This window comes from Myotis daubentonii, chromosome 10, assembly GCF_963259705.1.
Source record: "Myotis daubentonii chromosome 10, mMyoDau2.1, whole genome shotgun sequence".
Classification (NCBI taxonomy): domain Eukaryota; kingdom Metazoa; phylum Chordata; class Mammalia; order Chiroptera; family Vespertilionidae; genus Myotis; species Myotis daubentonii.
The window spans coordinates 15657164-15677752 of record NC_081849.1 but is presented as its reverse complement, the minus strand read 5'-3'; the positions used below and the strand labels follow the sequence as shown (position 1 = coordinate 15677752).

The 20589-nt window shown below is 37.3% G+C and overlaps 1 pseudogene; it reads left to right on the top strand.

Moving 5' to 3' along the window:
* The first annotated feature begins 3797 nt into the window (after nt 1–3797).
* Nucleotides 3798–4478, top strand: LOC132211410 (fatty acid-binding protein, heart-like; annotated as a pseudogene).
* The last annotated feature ends 16111 nt before the right edge of the window (nt 4479–20589 follow it).

Genomic DNA, 20589 nt, shown 5'->3' with positions numbered 1-20589 from the left:
TTGATCTATCACTTCATTTTTTAACGGGATTTTTCTAAGTGCCTACTATTCCTCAAGTTTTGTGTAAGAAGATACCAGGGGCAAAAGGAGAAAAAAAGAATTAAAGAAAAAAGATATCAGGGGTGATGCAATAATTAGGAAAGAAGACTGGCAGCAAGGGTGATGGGTTGCATAAAGGAGGGGCCGCTGAAAATCAGCAACTACCTCTCCAGGACTTAGAATCCTTAGGTGTTACCTCTTGTGCAGATAAGAGCTACCACGGCAGTCCCAAGTGCTATCTTTAGAAAGGCCTGAATGAAAGATTGTTCCTTGGTTGTTGGCACCTGGAAAGTTGACTCACAGTCAATAGTTAGCAGATGAAGGTTCCTGGGCCTCAGCTATGCAAACAAATGGTTTATGCAGAATACCCTCTCTCCTCCTGGGAGTGTGGACTATTAGTGCATGCGAAGTAGAGGGTGACTTCATGACCAGCTTCCAGCCAGGTCTCCCTGGGTGGAACATCACACACGTGTTGTGGCATTTCCTTACTGTCACCTCATAGGATAGCATAAGAAAATCACCTCATGAATTCCTGCAGACACTGCCTTTTCCCCATATGAGTTAGCCATATATCTTTGCTGCTTTGCTGTAATAAATCCTTCTGGTGATTACACCTATATGCTGACTCACGTGAGTTTTATTTTGTAAATCTTTGGGGCCAGCCACTTTGGTGATACCAAAAACACTCCTGAACTGAATTTTAAGTTTGCTGAGCCATTTTTTTGTCAGGTGAAGATAGCATTCAGGGCATGTGTGGGCAGAGGGAACAGCATAAACAAAAGCATGGAAGTGGGCGTCAACACAACGTTGGGGAGACGGGAGGATGCACAACTAATTAATTGTTTCCTAAGCAGTAAGTTTCAGAAAAGCGGTGTCAGAAAATATAAGCACCAGGCAGAGCTCAGCAATTCTTCCATTAAGTATTACTTCTTAATACTTTAGAAGTTTTCACAATGAGGAACAGATGAAATTGGGTGGTTCAATGGATATATGAGACAGTGAAAGAATGTTAGGTTTTTATCCTTATTACACTTTTGAGTAAATTATTTGTGCTATTATAAGTAAAGTATCAATAGTCTGGAAAATTATTAGCCAGTTAGTTACTTATATTCTACATTTTCAAAAATAGAATCCCGGATTGAAGCTCTCTTCAACTCAATAGTTATTGCAATAAACTATGGTGGGTTTTTTTTTATCCTATTCATAAATTCTGATAAATATCAGAAGAGACAATAAATGTTGCATTCAATGATATTAGCATTTTGTTTTATATATTTTGGGGTGTTTGTCAGTTTAAAACTACCTTATAAGTTTTAAAATATAATACCTCTACAAAATGAAATTCATCATTTATGTGTTATATGTAATATGAAAAGATGTATCAACAACTTAAAATACAGTGTCTGTAAAATACTAGTATAGTGTCTGTATGGATGAGGCTGCTAAACATTTGGTTTTAAAAACAAGCTGTCCATGGGTAGGAGGAAAGATGGCTGCAATCTAGGAAAGTTCTGTCTGCTTGCTCCTCGCACCGGACCAGGCTTGTGGCTAAACTGCAGAACACTTGACTTGAAAAACCAGCTGAAAAATAGCTGATCTGAACTACTGTGAGCAGAGAGGGGGCAGGAGAAGAAGCAGAAAGGATGAGCCAACTTGTGCTGGGAAGCCAGAAGGAAGGTGCTGCAGTGCAGTCACTGCTGCCTAGGAGTGTGGTGTCTCAGCCCCACACAGGGATTCCCAACCCAGAGCAACAGCGAAGGGAAGAGAGTCCACTTAGCATCAGGCAGTGGGAATCAGTGGAGAGGCAGTCCACCTGGGAGACTCAGACCAGGCAAAAAGTGATTGCTCGGTTAAACCACCAACCTGGGAAGTTTTCCCTGATGTGTGTCTGCAGAGGGGCCATGCAGCAGGACCTCAGAGTGGCAGAGGAGTCTGAGCGGTTCACCCACAGTGAATCAGAGGGTCCAATTATCCTCTGAAAGAATGTTGGCAGAGAGCAGGTCTGGGGCCAGACAGAGTGCCCTGGGTAAGAGGAGCAACTTTTCCCACCTCTAGCAAGGAGGAGCACCTCTTCCCCCGCCTGTGGGGTGGCTCTGGGCTAGATCTGTGCCCATGCATTTGGGCCTGGCAGCATGAAGAACTTAGACGTCTGGACTGGTGACGGAAGCCTCATCCAGTGAGAGCTGGCCTTGCTGAAAGATAAGAGAGCCAGTGGGGCTGGGTTTTTCTGTTTGTTTGTTTTCATTTTTTTTTTTTTAATATCCCTCCTACATGGGGTGGAGACAAGGGGATGCCAGTGACCCAGGAAGAGCTGAGGCATTGGAAGGAGAGGAAGTGCCAGCCCACACCTCCTATAAGCCATGGACACCATCCCCAGTGTGAATCTCTTTAAACCATCCTGACAGGGACCTGGATACCCCCCCCCCCCCACAGAGCCCAGTCCCCTGTGGGAAGGGGGAGAGCAGCTCAAAACAAAGATATTCAAGGTAAGAGTCAGAGGCAGACCCAGCCTGTGGGCTATGCAGGCCCCACCCACTGGGCTACTTGGGATCTGTCCTGCAGGGCTTCCCTTAGGTTTCCCAGGGTCAGGCAGGGACACTGACTCACACTGGCTGCCCCTGTGAGCTTCCCAGGAGGCCCAGGACTGACACAGCAAGGGGCCAGATGCAACAGCATCAGAGCATAATCCAGGGAGCAACACAAAGAGCAGCTCCAAAGGTGTGAGTTTTTTTCTCTTTCTTCTCTTTTTTCTTTCACATTCCCTTATTTCTATCTTTCATTTTAGTCTGTTATTTTCTCTTTCTCTTTACTTTTAAAATTTTTTATTTTTTTATTTAATTTTTCTATTTTTTATTGTTTTTATTTCCCTATTATATATTTTATTTTATTCGGTAATATTACTCTTCTAAAATTATTACTATTATTTAACTTATTTTTCCTCTCTTTTATTTTCTATACTTATTCTATTCCTTGTCACTTTCTTCTTTGCTTTCATATTCTCTATTTTCATTTTTAAAAATTTTTCCTTTAATTATTTTGGTCTCATGTCTCTTAATACTCATTTTTTTGTGTTTTTTTTTGTTTGTATTTATTTAGTATTTTTGTTGTTTTTGTTATTGTTATTGTTGTGTGTGTGGGGGGGGTTGTGTGTGTGTGTGTTATTTTCAGATTTGTCTTGTTTTGTACTGTCATCACTTTTATAACAATTGGCATGATGTGGTTAGGGTTGAGACTCACAGTCAACAAGCCTGAGGGCTGAGCCAAGCCACTACCGGACTACAGAAACCAAAACCAAAATTCAAAAGGAAAGTGCATATAACCAACACAAGGGGCATTCCTAGAGTACCCAATTCAGAAGAACACTGAGTCCCACAAGAAGACTACCCTACCAACTCTAGAAGGCATACAGCAGTTTTATCCAATACACAGGATCAAATGGAAAGAAACAAGAAAAATGGGAAAATAAAGAAATAGGCCCCAAATGAAAAAACAGGAGACATCTCCAGAAAAAGAGGTAATGAAACAGAGGCAAGCAATTTATCAGATAAAGAGTTCAAAGTAGTGGTTATACAAATGCTCAAAAAACTTGGTGATAACTATAAGGAACTTGATGGGAACAAGGAACTTAGTAGGAACTACATCAGCATGACAAAGGTCATGGAGACCATGGATAAGAACCAGTTAGAAGTGAAGAATGACTTAGCTGAAATAAAGAATACCTTGGAAATAATCAACAGTAGATTAGGCAGTCCCGGAGTCCTTCCATGCCAGCTTTGTCATTTCTTCGTTATCAGCCTAGCCCAAACTCACCATGGTGGATGCCTTTGCAGGCACCTGGAAGCTAGTGGATAGAAAGAATTTGTGTGACTATGTGAAGTCAATTGGTGTGGGTTTTGCTACCAGGCAGGTGGCCAATATGACCAAGCCTACCACAATCATTGAAATAAATGGGGACATGATCACCATAAAAACACAAGCACCTTCAAGAACTCAGAGATCAGATTCAAGCTGGGGGTGGAGTTTGACGAGACAACACAGATGACAGGAAGGTCAAGTCCACCGTGACACTGGATGGAGGCAAACTTGTCCATGTGCAGAAATGGGACGGGCAAGAAACAAAACCTGTGTGGGAGCTCGTGGATGGAAAACTCATCCTGACGCTCACCCATGGCAATGTAGTGTGTACGCACACTTATAAAAAAGGGGCATGATCTGCCCGCTGCTTCACTGACTGCTCCTCTGCCAATTGGCTACCCCTGGACTCAGCAGCAGTTTGCCTCGCCTTTTCCTCTGGCGTTTTGTATAAATCCACCTTGCGGGGGAGGGGGGGCGGGAATTCTTTTGGGGTCAGGTGCACCATCCTGGATACAGTTCCAGTTCCCATTGTGTTTGTTTAACTGCATCCAAAGTGTGCTCTGAAGTCAATAAAGCAGAGCCAAGGCCAAAACAAATAAACAAACAAAACAAACAAACAAAAAATAACAACACAATAGATTAAATGAAGCAGAGGACCAAATCAGTGAATTTGAATATAAGGTAGAAAAAATCCCTCCAATAGAGCAGCAAAAAGAAAATATACATACAAAGCATGAGGACAGTATAATGCAGAGGTGGAGAACCTTTTTTCTGCAAAGGGCCTTTTAGATATTTACAACATTATTAATGGTCCATACAAAATTATCAACTATAAAAATTAGCCTGCTACTTTTGGTCAAATATTTGATTAACTTGTCCCTAATGCCTTGGCAGGGACAGACTAAATGGTTTTGTGGGCCTTATATGACCCACGGCTGGATATTCTCCGCCCCTGGTGCAAGGGAACTGTGGGACAACATTAAATGGAGCAACATCTACAATATAGAGGTACCAGAAGGAGAAGAAAGTGAGCAAGGGATAGTGAACCTGTTTGAAGAATTATTGATAGGAAACTTCCCTAACCTGGGAAAGGGAAAGATCACACCAGTTCAGGAAGCACAGAGAATCCCAATCAAAATGAACACAAAGAGACCCATAGCAAGATACATACTAATTAAAATGGGAAACAAAGACAAAAAATCTTAAGGACAGCAAGAGAAAAAGTAACTTACAAGAGAGCTAATATAAGGCTGTTACCTTATTTCTCAACAGAAATACTACAGGCCAGAAGGGAATGGCATAAAGTATTCAAAGTAATGAAAAGTAAAGATTTGAAACCAAGACTATTCTATCCAGCAAGGCTATCATTCAAAATTGAAAGTGAAAAAAGGAGCTTCCCAGATGAAAACAAAAGGCCAAAGAAGTTTATTCCCACCAAACCAGCATTTCAAGAAATGCTACAGGGACAATTTCAAGAAAATGAAGAAATAGAGAGAGAGAGGGGAACATGGGCATAAGGAATAAAAGTGGAAACAAACAAGAGCCTATTAATAATAACCTTAAATGTAAATAAATTAAATAAGCACCAATCAAAAGACAAAAGCAGATGATTGAATAAGAAAACATGACCCATAAATATGCTGTCTATAAGAGACCCCCCCCTCAGAAAAAAGACACACAGAATGAAAGTGAAGGGGTGGAAAAAATTTTCCATGTAAATGGAAACAACAAAAAAGCTGGGGTAGAAATACTCACATCTGACAAAATGGGCTTCAAAATAAAGACAATAACAAGAGACAAGAATGTCATTATATAATACTAAAGGGATCCAGCCAACAAGAGAACATAACTCGGGTAAACATATATGCACCTAATATAGGAGCATATAAATGTATTATAAAACAACAACAACCAACTCTTGAAGGACTTTAAAGGAGAGATAAACAGCAACATAATTATAGTAGGGGAACTTATCACCCCACTGATATCATTAAATAGATCTTCTAGACAAAAATTCAACAAGGAAACAACAGATTTAAATGACACAATAAATCAGAGGGATTTCATTTATATTTACAGAACATTTTGCCCCAAGGCTGCAGAATATACATTCTTCTTAAGTGTACATGGAACATTCTCAAAGATAGGTCATATGTTAGAACACAAAATAAGTCTTTACCAGTTCAAAAAGATTGAAATGATAACAAATATCTTCTCAAATCACAATGGCATAAAACTAGAAAACCAAAAAACTCAAAAACATTCAAACATGTGGAGGCTAAATAGCATGTTATTAAACAATAAATGGGTTACTAAAGAGATAAAGGAAGAAATAAAAAATTACATGGAAAACAATGAAATGAACACACAACAAAGCAACATCGATGCGACGCAACAAAAGCAGTCCTGAGAGGGAAATTCTTAGCATTTCAGGCCTATCTCAAGAAACACTAAAAAAGCTCAAATAAAAGATCTAACTCTACAACTAAAATTATTAGAAGGAGAGCAACAAAAAAAAGCTTAGAGTAAGTAGAAAGAAGGGAATAATAAAGATCAGAGCAGAAATAAATGACATAGAGATTTAAAAAAAATACAAAAGATTAATGAAACCAAGAGTTGGTTCTTTGAAAACATAAATGAGTTTGGAGAAACTTTACCTAGAATCATTAAGAAATAAAGAGAGTTGATCCAAATAATTAAAATCAGAAATTAAAGAGGTGAAGTAATAACTGATACCACAGATATATAAATATTGTAAGGAAATACTGTTAACAATTATATTTCAACAAAATGGACAACCTGGGCAAAATGGACATATTCCTGGAAACATACAATTTCCAAAACTCAATCAGGAAGAATCAGAAAACTTGAAGAGGCTAATAACAAATAATGAAATTGAAGCAGTAATACACAGACACACACACACACACACACACACACACACACACACACACACACAAACTCACACAGCAAACAAACAAAAAACAAAACAAAACTCCCAGCCAACAGAAGTCCTAGATGGATGGCTTCACAGGTGAGTTACCAAACATTCAAAAAAGAACTGACACCTGTCTTCCTCAAAATATTCCAAAAAATTAAAAAAGGAACACTTCTTCTTCTGAAGCCAGCATCATTCTAATTCTAACACCAGATAGAGACACTACCAAGAAAGAATATTACATAGGTATTAAAATCCTCAACAAAATATTAGCAAACTAGAGGTCCGGTGCACAAAAATTTGTGCACTCGGGGGGGAGGAGGGTCCCTCAGCCCAGCCTGTGCCCTCTCACAGTCTGGGATCCCTCGGGGGATGACCACGTGCTGGCTTAGGCCTGTTCCCCGGGGGATTGGGCCTAAGCTGGCAATAAGATATCCCTCTAGCAGCCCAGCAGCCCTTGGGAGATGTCCACTTGCCAGCGGGGAGCAGACCTAAGCTGCAGTCAGACATCCTTAGCGCTGCAGAGGAGACAGGAGAGGCTCCCACCAGCACCGCTGTGCTGGCAGCCATCAGCCTGGCTTGTGGCTGAGCAGAGCTCCCCCATGTGAGAGCGCACTGACCACCAGAGGGCAGCTTCTGCATTGAGCGTCTGCCCCTGGTGGTCAATGTGTGTCATAGTGACCAGTCATTCCTAGTCTTTCTGCTGTTAGGGTCAGTTTGCATATTACCCTTTTACTATATAGGATAGAGGCTTGGTGCATGGGTGGGGGCCGGCTGGTTTGCCCTGAAGGGTGTCCCAGATCAGGGTGGGGGTCCCCACTGGGGTGCCTGGCCAGCCTGGATGAGGGGCTGATGGCTGTTTTCAGGCTGGCCACACCCCCTTTAGGGTGGGGGTCCCCACTGGGGTGCCTGGCCAGTCTGGGTGAGGGGCTGAGGGCCGTTTTCAGGCTGTCCGGCAACTGAAGCTCCCAGCCTCTCCTTTTTTACTTTTTTTTTTATTCTGGGATTTATTTACCTTCTATAATTGAAACTTTGTTGCTGTCACTGGAGCTGAGAGCCGGCTCCTACTCGCTCCAGCTCTGAGGCCATGGTCTGCTGAAAGCAGGTATCTGAGGTTTGTTTAGCTTCTATAATTGAAACTTTGTTGCTTTCAGAGCTCAGAGCCAGGCTGCAGCAGGCGGGGAACCTTGGCTTCCTCCATCACTGGAGCAGGCAAGCCTCCTGCTTGCTTCAGCTGCATGGCTGCCAGCCACCATCTTTGTTGGTGGTTAATTTGCATATTGCCCTGATTAGCCAATGGGAAGCATAGCGAAGCTACAGTTAATTACCCTTTTTGTCTTTTATTAGATAGGATGGGATCCAGCAATGCATTAAAAAGATCATATACCATCATCAAACGGGATTTATTCCATGGATTTAAGACTGGTACAATATTTGTGAATCAATAAATCTGATACATCACTTAAACAAAATGAAGGGTAAAAATCAAATGAACATATAAATAAATGCAGAAAAACCATTTGTTAAAATCCAGCACCAATTTTTGATTAAAAACTCAGCAAAGTGGGAACAGAGGGATGATACGTCAACATCACAGAGGCCATATATGAAAAACCTGGAGCCAATATCAAACTCAGTGGGAAAAAACTAAAAATGTTTCCCTTAAGAGCAGAAGCAAGACAGGTCTGTCTGCTTTCACCACTCTTATTCAACACAGCATTGGAAGTCAGTCATAGTTATCATTGAAGAAGAAGAAGAAATAAAAGGCATCCACATTGAAAAAAAGGAACTAAGACTGTCATTATTCACAGATGACATAATTTTGTGCATTAAAAAACCCTAAAGACTTAACAAAAAAAACACAACGAGATTTAATAAATGAATTTGGCAAAGAAACAGGATACAAAATTAACATCCAGAAATCAATGATATTTTTATACAGTAATAATGAACTCTCAGAAAGAGAAAATAAAAAAATAATCCCATATACCATTGCAACAAAAAATAAATAATAAACTTAACCAAGGAGATAAAAGACCTAACCTCAGAAAATTATATAACACTTAAAAAAAAAGAGATAAAGGAAGATAAAAACAAGTGGAAGACTACACTGTGTTCAGGATTGGAAGAATTAACATCATTAAAATGTCCATACTACCCCAAATAATCTATAGGTTCAATGCAATCCCTATTAAAGTACCATTGGCATATTTCACAGATATAGAAAAATATTCCAAATATTTATATGGAACCCAAAATGACCCTGAATAGCCACGGCAATCTTAAGAGAGAAGAACAAAGTTGGAGGGATCATAATTATGATCACCTATACTAAAAACAGCCTGGTACTGACACAGGAACAGCATATAGATCAATGGAACAGCACAGAGAACCCAGAAATAGACCCATGCCATTATGCTCAATTAATTTGTGACAAAGGAGGCAGGACATATAATAAAGTGAAGACAGTATCTTTAATAAATGGTGTTGGGAAAATTGGACAGATACATGTAACTAGACCACCAACTTACACTAATCACAAGAATAAACTCAAAATGGATAAAAGACAAATGTAAGTCACAAAACCATAAAAAGCTTAGAAGAAAACATAGGCAGTAAAATCTCAGACATCTCACATAGCCAATACATCTTCAGGGACAAGAGAAACAAATGAAAACATAAACAAATGGGACCACATCAAACTAAAAAGCTTCTGTACCTCAAAAGAAACCAAAATGAAAAGGGAACCCACAGTATGGGATAACATATTCGCCAAAGATGCATCTGATAAGGGGTTAACTTCCAAAATATGTAAAAACTCATACAATTTAACAAAAGGAAGGCAACAAATCCAATTAAAAACTTGGCAAAGAACATGAGTAGACACTTCTCCAAAGAGGACATATGGATGACCAAGAGGCATATGAAAAATGCTCAAAGTCAGTAACCATTAGAGAGAAACAAATTAAAATTATAGTGAGATATCACCTCATACCTGCCAGAATGGCTGCCATTGATAAATCAACAAACAATTGCTGGTAAGGATGTGGAGAAAAAGAAACCCTAGTCCACTGCCGGTGGGAATGCAGGCTGGTGCAGCCACTATGGATAACACTGTGGAGTCTCCTCAAAACATTAACTGTGCAACTGGTGTTTGACGCAGTGATTCCACTTCTGGGAATATATCCTAATTATCCCAAAATGCTAATCAAAAATAATATATGTGCCTTTATGCTAATAGCAGAGTTATTTATAATAGCTCAGATCTGAAAAGAGCCCAAGTGCCCATCAGTAGATGAGTGGATAAAAAAAAACTGTGGTACTTTTACACAAAGGAATAGTATGTGGCTATAATAAAGAAGGATTGCTTACCTTTTGCAATAGCATAGAGAGACCTGAAGACCTTTATACTAAGTGAAATAAGCCAGTCAGTGAAAGAGAAATATTACATATCTCACTTACATGTGGAATCTAATGAACAAAATAAACTAATGAACAAAATAAGTCCAGAGGCATGGATGCATGGGACAGACTGCTGAATTGCAGAGCAGAGTGGCATGGAGGAGGGGGATGGGAAGAGAATAACCAAAGAATTTATATGCATACTAGAGGCCCAGTGCACAAAATTGTGCATGAGGAGGGGGGTCCCTTAGCCTGGCCTGCACCCTCTCACAATCTGGGACCCCTCAGGATTGGGCCTAAACTGGCAGTTGGACATCCCTCTTGCAATCCAGGACGCTGGCTCCTAACATCTCACCTGCGTGCCTGCCTCAGCACCCCTAACCACTCTGCCTGCCTGTCTCATTACCCCTAACCACTTGCCTGCCTGCCTGATTGCCCCTAACCATCTCTCCTTCGGCTCCCGCCTCCACAGCTTTGTTAGTAATAACGTCTGGAAGGTCGTTCAGCTGTCCAGTCTAATTAACATATTATGCTTTTATTATTATAGATTTGAAAGAACACATGAAAATATGCTTTTGAGCCCTAGCCGGTTTGGCTCAGTGGATGGAGCGTCGGCCTGTGGACTGAAGAGTCCTGGGTTCGATTCCGGTCAAGGGCATGTACCTTGGTTGTGGGCACATCCCCACTGCGGGGTGTGCAGGAGGCAGCTGATTGATGTTTCTCTCTCATCAATGTTTCTGGCTCTCTATCCCTCTCCCTTCCTCTCTGTAAAATATCAATAAAATATATTTTTTAAAAAATATGCTTTTGAGATATTTAAATCAATTCCTATATCTCAGGTATTAGTAAATTTTTAAGTGAACGAAATACAGATACCTAAATTAAAAATCAATATACAAACTTAGCAATACTGCTGAGGGTCAACATAATGCATACTAGGTGTATCGGTTAATAATGGCAGATTTTCGCCCTGGCTGGTTTGGCTCAGTGGATAGAGCGTCGGCCTGCGGACTCAGTGGTCCCAAGTTCGATTCCGGTCACGGGCATGTACCTTGGCTATGGGCACATACCCAGTGGGGAGTGTGCAGGAGGCAGCTGGTCGATGTTTCTCTCTCATCAATGTTTCTGACTCTCAATCCCTCTCCCTTCCTCTCTGTAAAGAATCAATAAAATATATTTAAAAAAATAATAATGGCAGATTTTTTAATCAAGGAAAACACCATAATTTCAAGAGAAACATCGAAAGTGCTTTATTCAAAGTAATGTCCATCGCTAGCTACACATTTCCCCCATCTTCCAGGTAATTTGTGGATACCATCCCAATGCAGGGGTCCTCAAACTACGGCCCGCGGGCCACATGCAAATACAAATATTGTATTTGTTCCCGTTTTGGTTTTTTACTTCAAAATAAGATATGTGCAGTGTGCATAGGAATTTGTTCATAGTTTTTTGTTTTTTTTTAAACTATAGTCCGGCCCTCCAACGGTCTGAGGGACAGTGAACTGGCCCCCTGTTTAAAAAGTTTGAGGACCCCTGCTGAATAGAGGTATCCACTATTCAGAGACCCAATGTTCCACTTCTTCATACGTTTTGAAGTGCTGCTCAGAAAGTGCATGTGCTATCGATCAGAACAAGTGGTAATCTGAAGGAGCAAGGTCTGGTGAATATGGCAGGTGGGTTAATACTTCCCAGACAAGATCTTTTAATGTGTCTTTAACTGGTTTTGAAGTGTGTGATGGTGCATTATCATGAAGCAAAATTACTTTGCCGTGTCTTCTGGAACATTCTGGTCATTTCACAATCAAAGTGTGGTTCAAATTGATTATTTGTTGTCGGTAGTGATCAGTATTAACAGTTTCACCTGGTTTTAGAAGCTCATAATACACCACACCTTCCTGATCCCACCAAACGCAGAGCATTGTTTTCTTTCTTGAAGCGATTTGGCCTTGCAGTCAATGTTGATGGTTGACCTGGATCAACCCATGATTTTGTGCATTTGGGATTCTCAAAATAAATCTATTTTTCATTGCCAGTCACAACTCGACCCAAAAAAGACTTTCTTTCATGCCACTGAAGCAACATTTTACTGATGATTTTTCGGTTTTCCATTTGTCTTTCATTCAGTTGCTGTGGCACCCATTTTCCTTCCTTTAAAATTTTTTTCCATTGCTTGTAAAGGATCGGGAATTCCTTGCTGAGCAAAGTTCAATCTTTCTGCAAGTTGTTTTTGAGTTTGACACGCATCTTCATCCAATAATGCTTGTAATTGTTGGTCTTCAAGCTTTTTCAGTTGACCTGGACGTTCTTTGTTTTTCACATTGAAATCATCACTTTTAAAGCATTTAAACCAGTGTTCACAAGTATCTTGAGATGGAGCATGTTCACCATAAGCTTCCCGAAGTATACCACAACTTTTTCTTCAAAATAAAGTAACGAATTAAAACTTACTGCAAATGCTCTTTTTTGGGCACCAAATTCGACATTTTTAAGCATAAAAATATCTATGATGTTAACACCTTCAGCAAATTTGACACCATGAAGTTTTGAAGCTTGCTGTCAATATAACAAAATAGCATACATATCAAATCCCATATATATATATATATATATATATATATATATATATATATATATATATCTCAACATATGTGTAACTCCATCTATTGAAAATAATCTGCATTGTTAACTGGTACACCTAGAATTTAAATGAAACAAGAATAGAATGTGATGCCCTGGCCAGGTAGCTTAGTTGGTTAGAGCATCATCTCAATACATTGAGGTTGAGGGTTCAATCCTTGGTCAGGGCACATATAGTTAGATATTATGATAAAAATCTTCACAATCAAAATTATTATAAAATAAGTATGAAAGGATGTACATAAACATAGTTATGGATGGGATTTAAAGCTATGTTTATCTTTTGTATATAGACATGAGTAAAGATGAATGTATGCATAAAAGACATAGACTCAGGCCAAGGCAGGTTTGGCTCAGTGGATGGAGCGTCGGCCTGCGGACTGAGGGGTCCCGGGTTCGATTCCAGTCAAGGGCATGTACCTGAGTTGCGGGCACATCCCCAGTGGGGGATGTGCGGGAGGCAGCTGATCGATGTTTCTCTCTCATCGATGTTTCTGGCTCTCTATCTCTCTCCCTTCCTCTCTGTGGAAAATCAATAAAATATATTTGAAAAAGGAAAAAAAAAAAAAGACATAGACTCAGGATTTTGTGTTATATTGTACCACAGATATCACTTGGCAGTTTCTTATCACTTGGAGATAACGCTATGAAACTAGGGTTGAGTTTGAATCAATCATTTTTCTTTTCAACATACATTTATCAAGTATTTATAATAAAGAAAAATCTGTCACAGGATGTCTAACATGGCAGGGTCCATACCCTCAAGGATCCTTTAAGATGGTAAAGGTGGTAAAGAAAGTAAAGGCTTTACAGAAGGTATAAACAATGTAACATGGGAGCAAAGAGGAAAGAGAAATTAATTCAGACCTTAGTAGAAAGATGAAGAGAAACATAATGATGTATTGGAATGTGAGGGATCCTAACAAGATGAGTCATTTTTAGATAATGAGCTGGAAAGCTTGGATGAGAATAAAATGGCATTTCTTCCCAAAGTGCTGCTGTATGAGAAAATTTAATTGAATAGGGTAAAATAAGAATTTAAATACATGTAATGTCTTCTGTATTGAGTCAATGAAAAGTTTACTAGCCACTTTTGTAAGTAAAGATAGAGTGCTTGTAACAAAGCAAAAACTCTCAAATATATCCATTCCTCCTATAAATTCTCTTCTTCCATGTGTACTATGGCTAAAGCTCCTAAGTAGTTTCCTTGCAACAATTTCTTTTTCCACCAGGCAGGGTCTATAGTACACAGCTGTATATTGGAAATGGAAAATTAAGGAAACAAACAGATTTGGTTCACTCCTTTTCTCCAACTCTTGGCAAGCTCACCATTGTCTGGAGCACAAAATTGCAATGCTCTGTGCAATGGTTCTGTTTCATTTCCTGCAATCTGCACATCTTCCCTCCCATCACCCAAAACAACCGACCACCAAGACGCACATACTGTCCTATAGTCATGGCAGACTACTTGCAAATTTTCCGATTTTCCTTTTATGTCTTTGTACATGTTGTATTTGTATCCTTTGATTAAAATGATATTTCTCCCCTTCCTATAAACTTCTTACTCAAATACACTGAGTGGCCAGATTATTATGACCACCCCATCAGTGCTTCATTGACACTTCCAAAAATACTGAATATTGAAAACTTCCTAAGCAAATACCCTCAAGGTATTATTATTATTATTATTATTATTATTATTATTTGCATAACTAATTCACTTCATTGTACTGATGGGATGGTCATAATAATCTGGCCACTCAGTGTATATCTTACTCTTTAAAGTTTTTCTTCAAAACTGTGAGTTACTTACTTCTTCCTCTTTAGTCCCGTAGAACCTTAATTGATAAAATAGTTATCGTGTTTTATATTCTGCAAGAATGGAATGGTATTCAATTTATCTTTGCATCATTTCATAGAGTCTTAGTAGGCTTGTTTTTTTCACCTTTAAGTACAGTGCTTTTTCTTAATCATTTTCATGTTACTTCTTGAGAAAAGGAAAACATGAGAAGCATTTAATAAGTGACCAAACATAATTTAAAACAAGCTAAATTAGGAAAAGGTAACAAAATACGAATCTTAAAAGAATTTTGAAGACATGTTTATAGGCATAGATGTTAATGAGAGAAAACAGAAATGATTGAAGGATCTAAACGACACTATAAAAATAGTTTACCAGTATAAATTTAGAGCTAGCATTGCTTGTATATGGATTTATCCGATCTAATTAGCCATATTACTTGGAATTGAAATTAAGGATTGTGATTCATACTTTTCCAAATTCATTAGATTGTATGCAGCCTTCTTTCCTCAATGCTTAGGTGGCACTATTCTTATCAATGAATATAATTTTTTAGTGGATTTCCATTTATAGTCAAGAAATGTGTTTTATGAAAGAAAAAATATAATATTTGACTTTATGTCACAAATTGAAAACTGTCTGTATTCTACATACTATTCTCTCATTGATTTCAGTTTATAAAATATGCTCATCATTGAATTTTTATGTCTAGGCAAGTGGTCGTAATCTTTAGAAGGATTACATCAAGCTGTTGAGCCTGTTCATATGTACAGTCAATAGGGATCTTGCCAGCTACATGCAATTTTATACTGATTTAGGCAAAATAGAAAATTTGCAGCTAATTTACAACACCCAAAATGGCAATGTTGAAGTTTGAGTAATTGAACAAATGGACATTATACTGAGTCATAAATGTAGATTTTAAAAATATGCTACAAGAATGTCACAATTAATGCTCAGTTTACCAAAGGTTTTACAATTGGATCTATAAACAAATACAGTAGCTTTTAAGCCATACAGTCCAACAAGGTCACATTACTGTGTATATAATCTAGCTGGGCATCACAAATGAATTGTCTGGATAACATATTAAAGAGTAGAGGCAGCCAGCACCCCGTAACATGTGGTTCCCACTTTTATGGGTTGAAAAGCTGGATATGCTCTGCTTTTCTGGTGGAGTATCATTAGAGCTTGCCTGAATTTTGACATTTACAATAACGTGCATACGCTTCTAATAAGTGCCAACATGAGCATTGAAAAATGCTATGATGTCTTTAACTTGATGGAAATAAAGTAAAAATAAATGTTTTATATGGGAAAATGATTAATAATTATATGGTTTGAGCTTATGGACCCAACAAAGGAGATGATTACTAAAAACAGAAAGAAGACGGGGCAAACATTTGAACGTAATTCAAATTAAACATATTTTTTGAGAGTTTCCTATGAGTCTCTATAAATCATCATGAAAATATATTTCAGGTGGGATAGAATATTATCATAGGTCACTTATGGAATTCTAAGCATTTCTGTTTTTTTAATATACAAAAATATAATTTTCATTTGAAATATAGTATAATGAGTGAATAGCTTAACCAGAGTGTATCTTCTAAATACAGACTTTAATATCAGCAAATATATTTCCAGAGAAAATATGACAGCTGGAATGCTGATACATTTGAGGACACAGATTTTTTCCCTCCACTAAGTGTGGGGCTTCCATTATGAAGAAGGCTGAATTTGTTGTCGAAGGACATACTGCTGGAGAGTGGGGCTAAGACCAGCTCAGCTTCCGGCCTCGCCCAGGTCGAATTCACACCACAGAATATGAAGGATGTGATAAATTTGGAGATGATTAGTTGACTGTATTTCAGATCACATGTGAAAAACATCCCCAGAAACCTCTTTAAAATAAAATTAATTCGGTTTTATTTACATACAAAAAAATGTCTTCATTTATGTGTCTATTTTAATGAACAACTACAATCAAACTACAGAAAACTTTCATCACCCCAAAATATTCCCCATGTCCTTTCCCTGTCAATTCAACCTCTTACAATCAACCCCAGGAAATCACTAATGTTTTCCCCCCACTATAAAGTTAGACTTTCCTAGTGTTTCATATAAAAGCAATCATCGGCTATAATTTTTAATGTCTGAATATGAGGTCTTAGGAAGATTTGTTTACAAATCTTTTTGGAATATATATCTTCATTTCTCTTGGTTAAATACCTAGGATAGGAATTGCTAGGTTTTATTATGTATGTGTTTCATTATTTAGCAAACTGCCAAACGTGTTTTTCAAAGTACTTGTAGAGTTTATGCTCCCCTCGTTGCTTCACAACTTCACCAACAGTTGGCATGGTTAATCTTTACAATGTTAGTTATGTGAATCAGTATGTGTTGGTATCTGATTATAGATTTAATTTGTATTTCCCTGATAACAAATGATGTTGAGAATTTTCATGTACATTTTGTCCACTTTTGTAGAACTTATATGAGTCACCTATTTCAATCTTTTGCCTATTTTGTATTGGCTTATTTACTTATTTTTGAGTTATAACAGTAGTTTTTTAATATTCATCATACAAATTCAAGGTTTGACACAGGTATTGTGAATATCTTCTCCTGGTCTATTGCTTGCCTCTTCATTGTCTTTATAGTTGCTTTTGAAGTGTTTAATGAAACTTCATTTTGATGGAATTTCATTTATCAAATATTTTTCATGGAAGTTCCTTGGTAACTTTTAAAAATTAATTGACCATAAATATGTAGGTCTGTTTCTGGATTCTGTGTTCTGCTCCATTCACCTAAAGCCGTATTCTTACATACATACTATCCATTCTTGACTACAGAAGTAACTTTATGACAGGTAACTTTATAAGTCTGAAAAGCAGGCAGCCTAAGTCCTCCTACTGTGTTCATATTTCCAAAATTGCCTGCCTGTACCAGGCCTGCTGTATATCCATATAAATTGCAGAATCATCTTGTTAATTTCTACATAAAATGCCTCTGGAAATTTTACTGGAATTGCAATGAATTTATAAGCCAGTTGGGGATAATTGTCAGTTTATGATGAACTAACATATTATGGCTCTCCATTTATTTAGTTTTTTTAATTTCTCTCAGCAATTCTTTGTAGTTTGTGAGTGTTTTATGAATTCATACTTAATTACTTTATATTTTTGAATGTTATTATAAAGTGTTCCATAAAAATTTCAATTTTAAACTGTCCCTTACTGGTACATAAAAACAAAATCAAATTTGTATTGACATTGTATCATGCAACCTTGCTAAACTAACTAACTCATCTTTTGTAGCATCCTTGCTTTTTTACTTATTTATTTATTTTTGAATGGAAATGTTGTTATGCTCTACATACAAAGATGACTTTAATTAATTTCCTATTTGTAAGACTTTTATTTATTTCTCTAATCTTACTGCAGTGGTTTGGGTCTCTAACACAATGTTTAATTAAAGTGTGAAAAATGGACATTCTTGCCATGTTTGCTGATCTTAGAGGAAAAGCATGCAGCCTTTTACCTTATGTATGATGTTAGCAGTATATTTTTTTCTGGATTACCATTACCAGATTAAGGAAATTCCCTTTTATTCTTAATATTCTAAATATTTTTATCATAAATGAGTATCCAATTTATGCAATTACTTTTCTGTATCTTACAGAATAATGTAATGTTCTTCTTTACACTGATAATATGGTAAAATAAATTATTATTTTTTAATTTTTCAATATTAAACAAACATGCCATAGCAAAATAAACTTGTTTATGGTTTTTCTTTTACATATTACTGGATTAGATTTGCTATATATTTTTTCTATTTTTTAATGATATTATGTTAGTTGCAGGTGTACAAAATAGTGGTTAAACATTTGTAAAACTTACGAAGTGATCCTCCTGATAAGTCTAGTAACCACCTAATACCATCCATAGTTATTATAATATTTTGACTGTATGCCCTAAGATTCTTTAGTTAAATTTAGTGGGGCGACATTGTTTAACAAGATCATGTAGGTTTCAAGTGTATATTTCCATGATACATAGCTTATGTTTTAATAAAGATGTATGCATCCATGACCATAAAAATATTGGTCTTTAGTATTTTTTTATTATACTAACTGATCTGGTTTTGCTATCTGGGTAATGCTGGCCTTATAAAATGAGATTCCTTTACTTTTGTTTCCTATATGAGCTGTGTAAATAGATGAGGAAACTGATGATAATAATTATAAAGATTATAATAATTGTTCCAAGATTACTGGTATACAGCTTGTAAAGAAGTGGCAAAGCTGGATCAAAAACCAAGCAGTTTGGCTCCAGAGCCAATACTCTAAGTTTTATTCTACATCTAACTTTAACAGAGCTAGAAATACAATTTTGTGGGAGTTCACAAGAGAGTCAGGCTGGCTTTTGTGCTGACCTTAGGAACAAAGAGCATGCCTTGCCAGACACAGTTACAAAGGAACAGAAGCAGGAGAAATGTTCTATTTGTCATTTTATTGACATGTAATAGGAGCTGAAAAAAAAACTTGGTCCTTGTCTAGTACATGTCACTCTTTCAAATTAAGAACATGGGACATAAAAATGACAATTGATTCTAAAAAGGTCACATAGTGAATTAGAAATAAGTCTGGCAATAGAACCTAGGTTTCCTGACTTCCGGTTCAGAGCTCTTCCTACAACACCTTCTACTTTGCAACATACTTTACCGATTGTTCTATTATGTGCACGAGTCTGTCTTTTCCACAGGGCTATTCATCATTCTGAGGGCAGAGACTATAGCATCTAGAGCACAGTTCTAAAGCAAATACAAATGACATCTAACAAGAAACCAAGGATACAGCCTTGTATTTTTTTTGTTGTTGTTTGAAACTAATATGTATGGTTCATTTATTTACATTAATGAATTTTTAATAATATTTTCATAAGTATATAGTATGCTAAATCTACCCCAGGTGATAGAAATATAATGATGAATTTTGAAAAGAGAATTAAGCACACAGTTGCTTAAGCATGGTATCCTATCTCATTATTTGATACCTTAGCTTGAAATGTCCTCCCCCATAATATCTATACTCATTTCAAGCACTTGCTTCCCTGACAAGTCTAGCTGAATGGACTTTTAAAATAACACTCTCTTTATCTATGTGCCTCATCCCTACCTCTATTACAACACGTAGCACACCTTAATCACATACTGTTCTGTAAAAGCTTGTCATTCCTACAAGACTTGGAAGGTTGGGCAGTCACATTCTAATTTTCTTATTCAAATTTATGTCCTCATCTAAGCACAATTTAACCAAAAGCTAACACAATAATTGACACATAGTAGGTACTGAATAAACTAATATATGTTGAATAAGCAGTAATATGCTTTCACCTTAAGCTATGCAAAAGTTTAATCATTAATTTTGGGGGAAAGTCTTTTAAAGTCCATATGAATTAAATCAGTGATGTAATTAATAACAAAACACTATTTATTCACTTGGTTCATGTTTCTTCTCCTTCAACTTTCAGATATCAATAAATTGTGATACATAGATTATGTTAATTGAAGCAGATTTTACCTTAATGTGAGGTTAAAACATTTTCAAAATTCATTTCTGAATGGATCATTGAGTGTGTGAAATCTATCATTTGGATAATAAAACACACATTTATTGAATGGCCTCATGTTTACTGAATTTGGATTTCATTGGCGTGCAGATGAACCACAATAAAGATGCCAAGAAAGTAAAGGAAGTGGAAATCCTGATAGATCATTTAAGGAAAGAAATAGTAGGATTGATTGGCATATTAGATGAAGCTACAAGGGTGAAGGAGACAGAAAAAAGTCTACCTCTCTAATCTTAGGAATCAGAAGAATGATCGTTTCTCAAAGCAAAATTGAGGAGTAG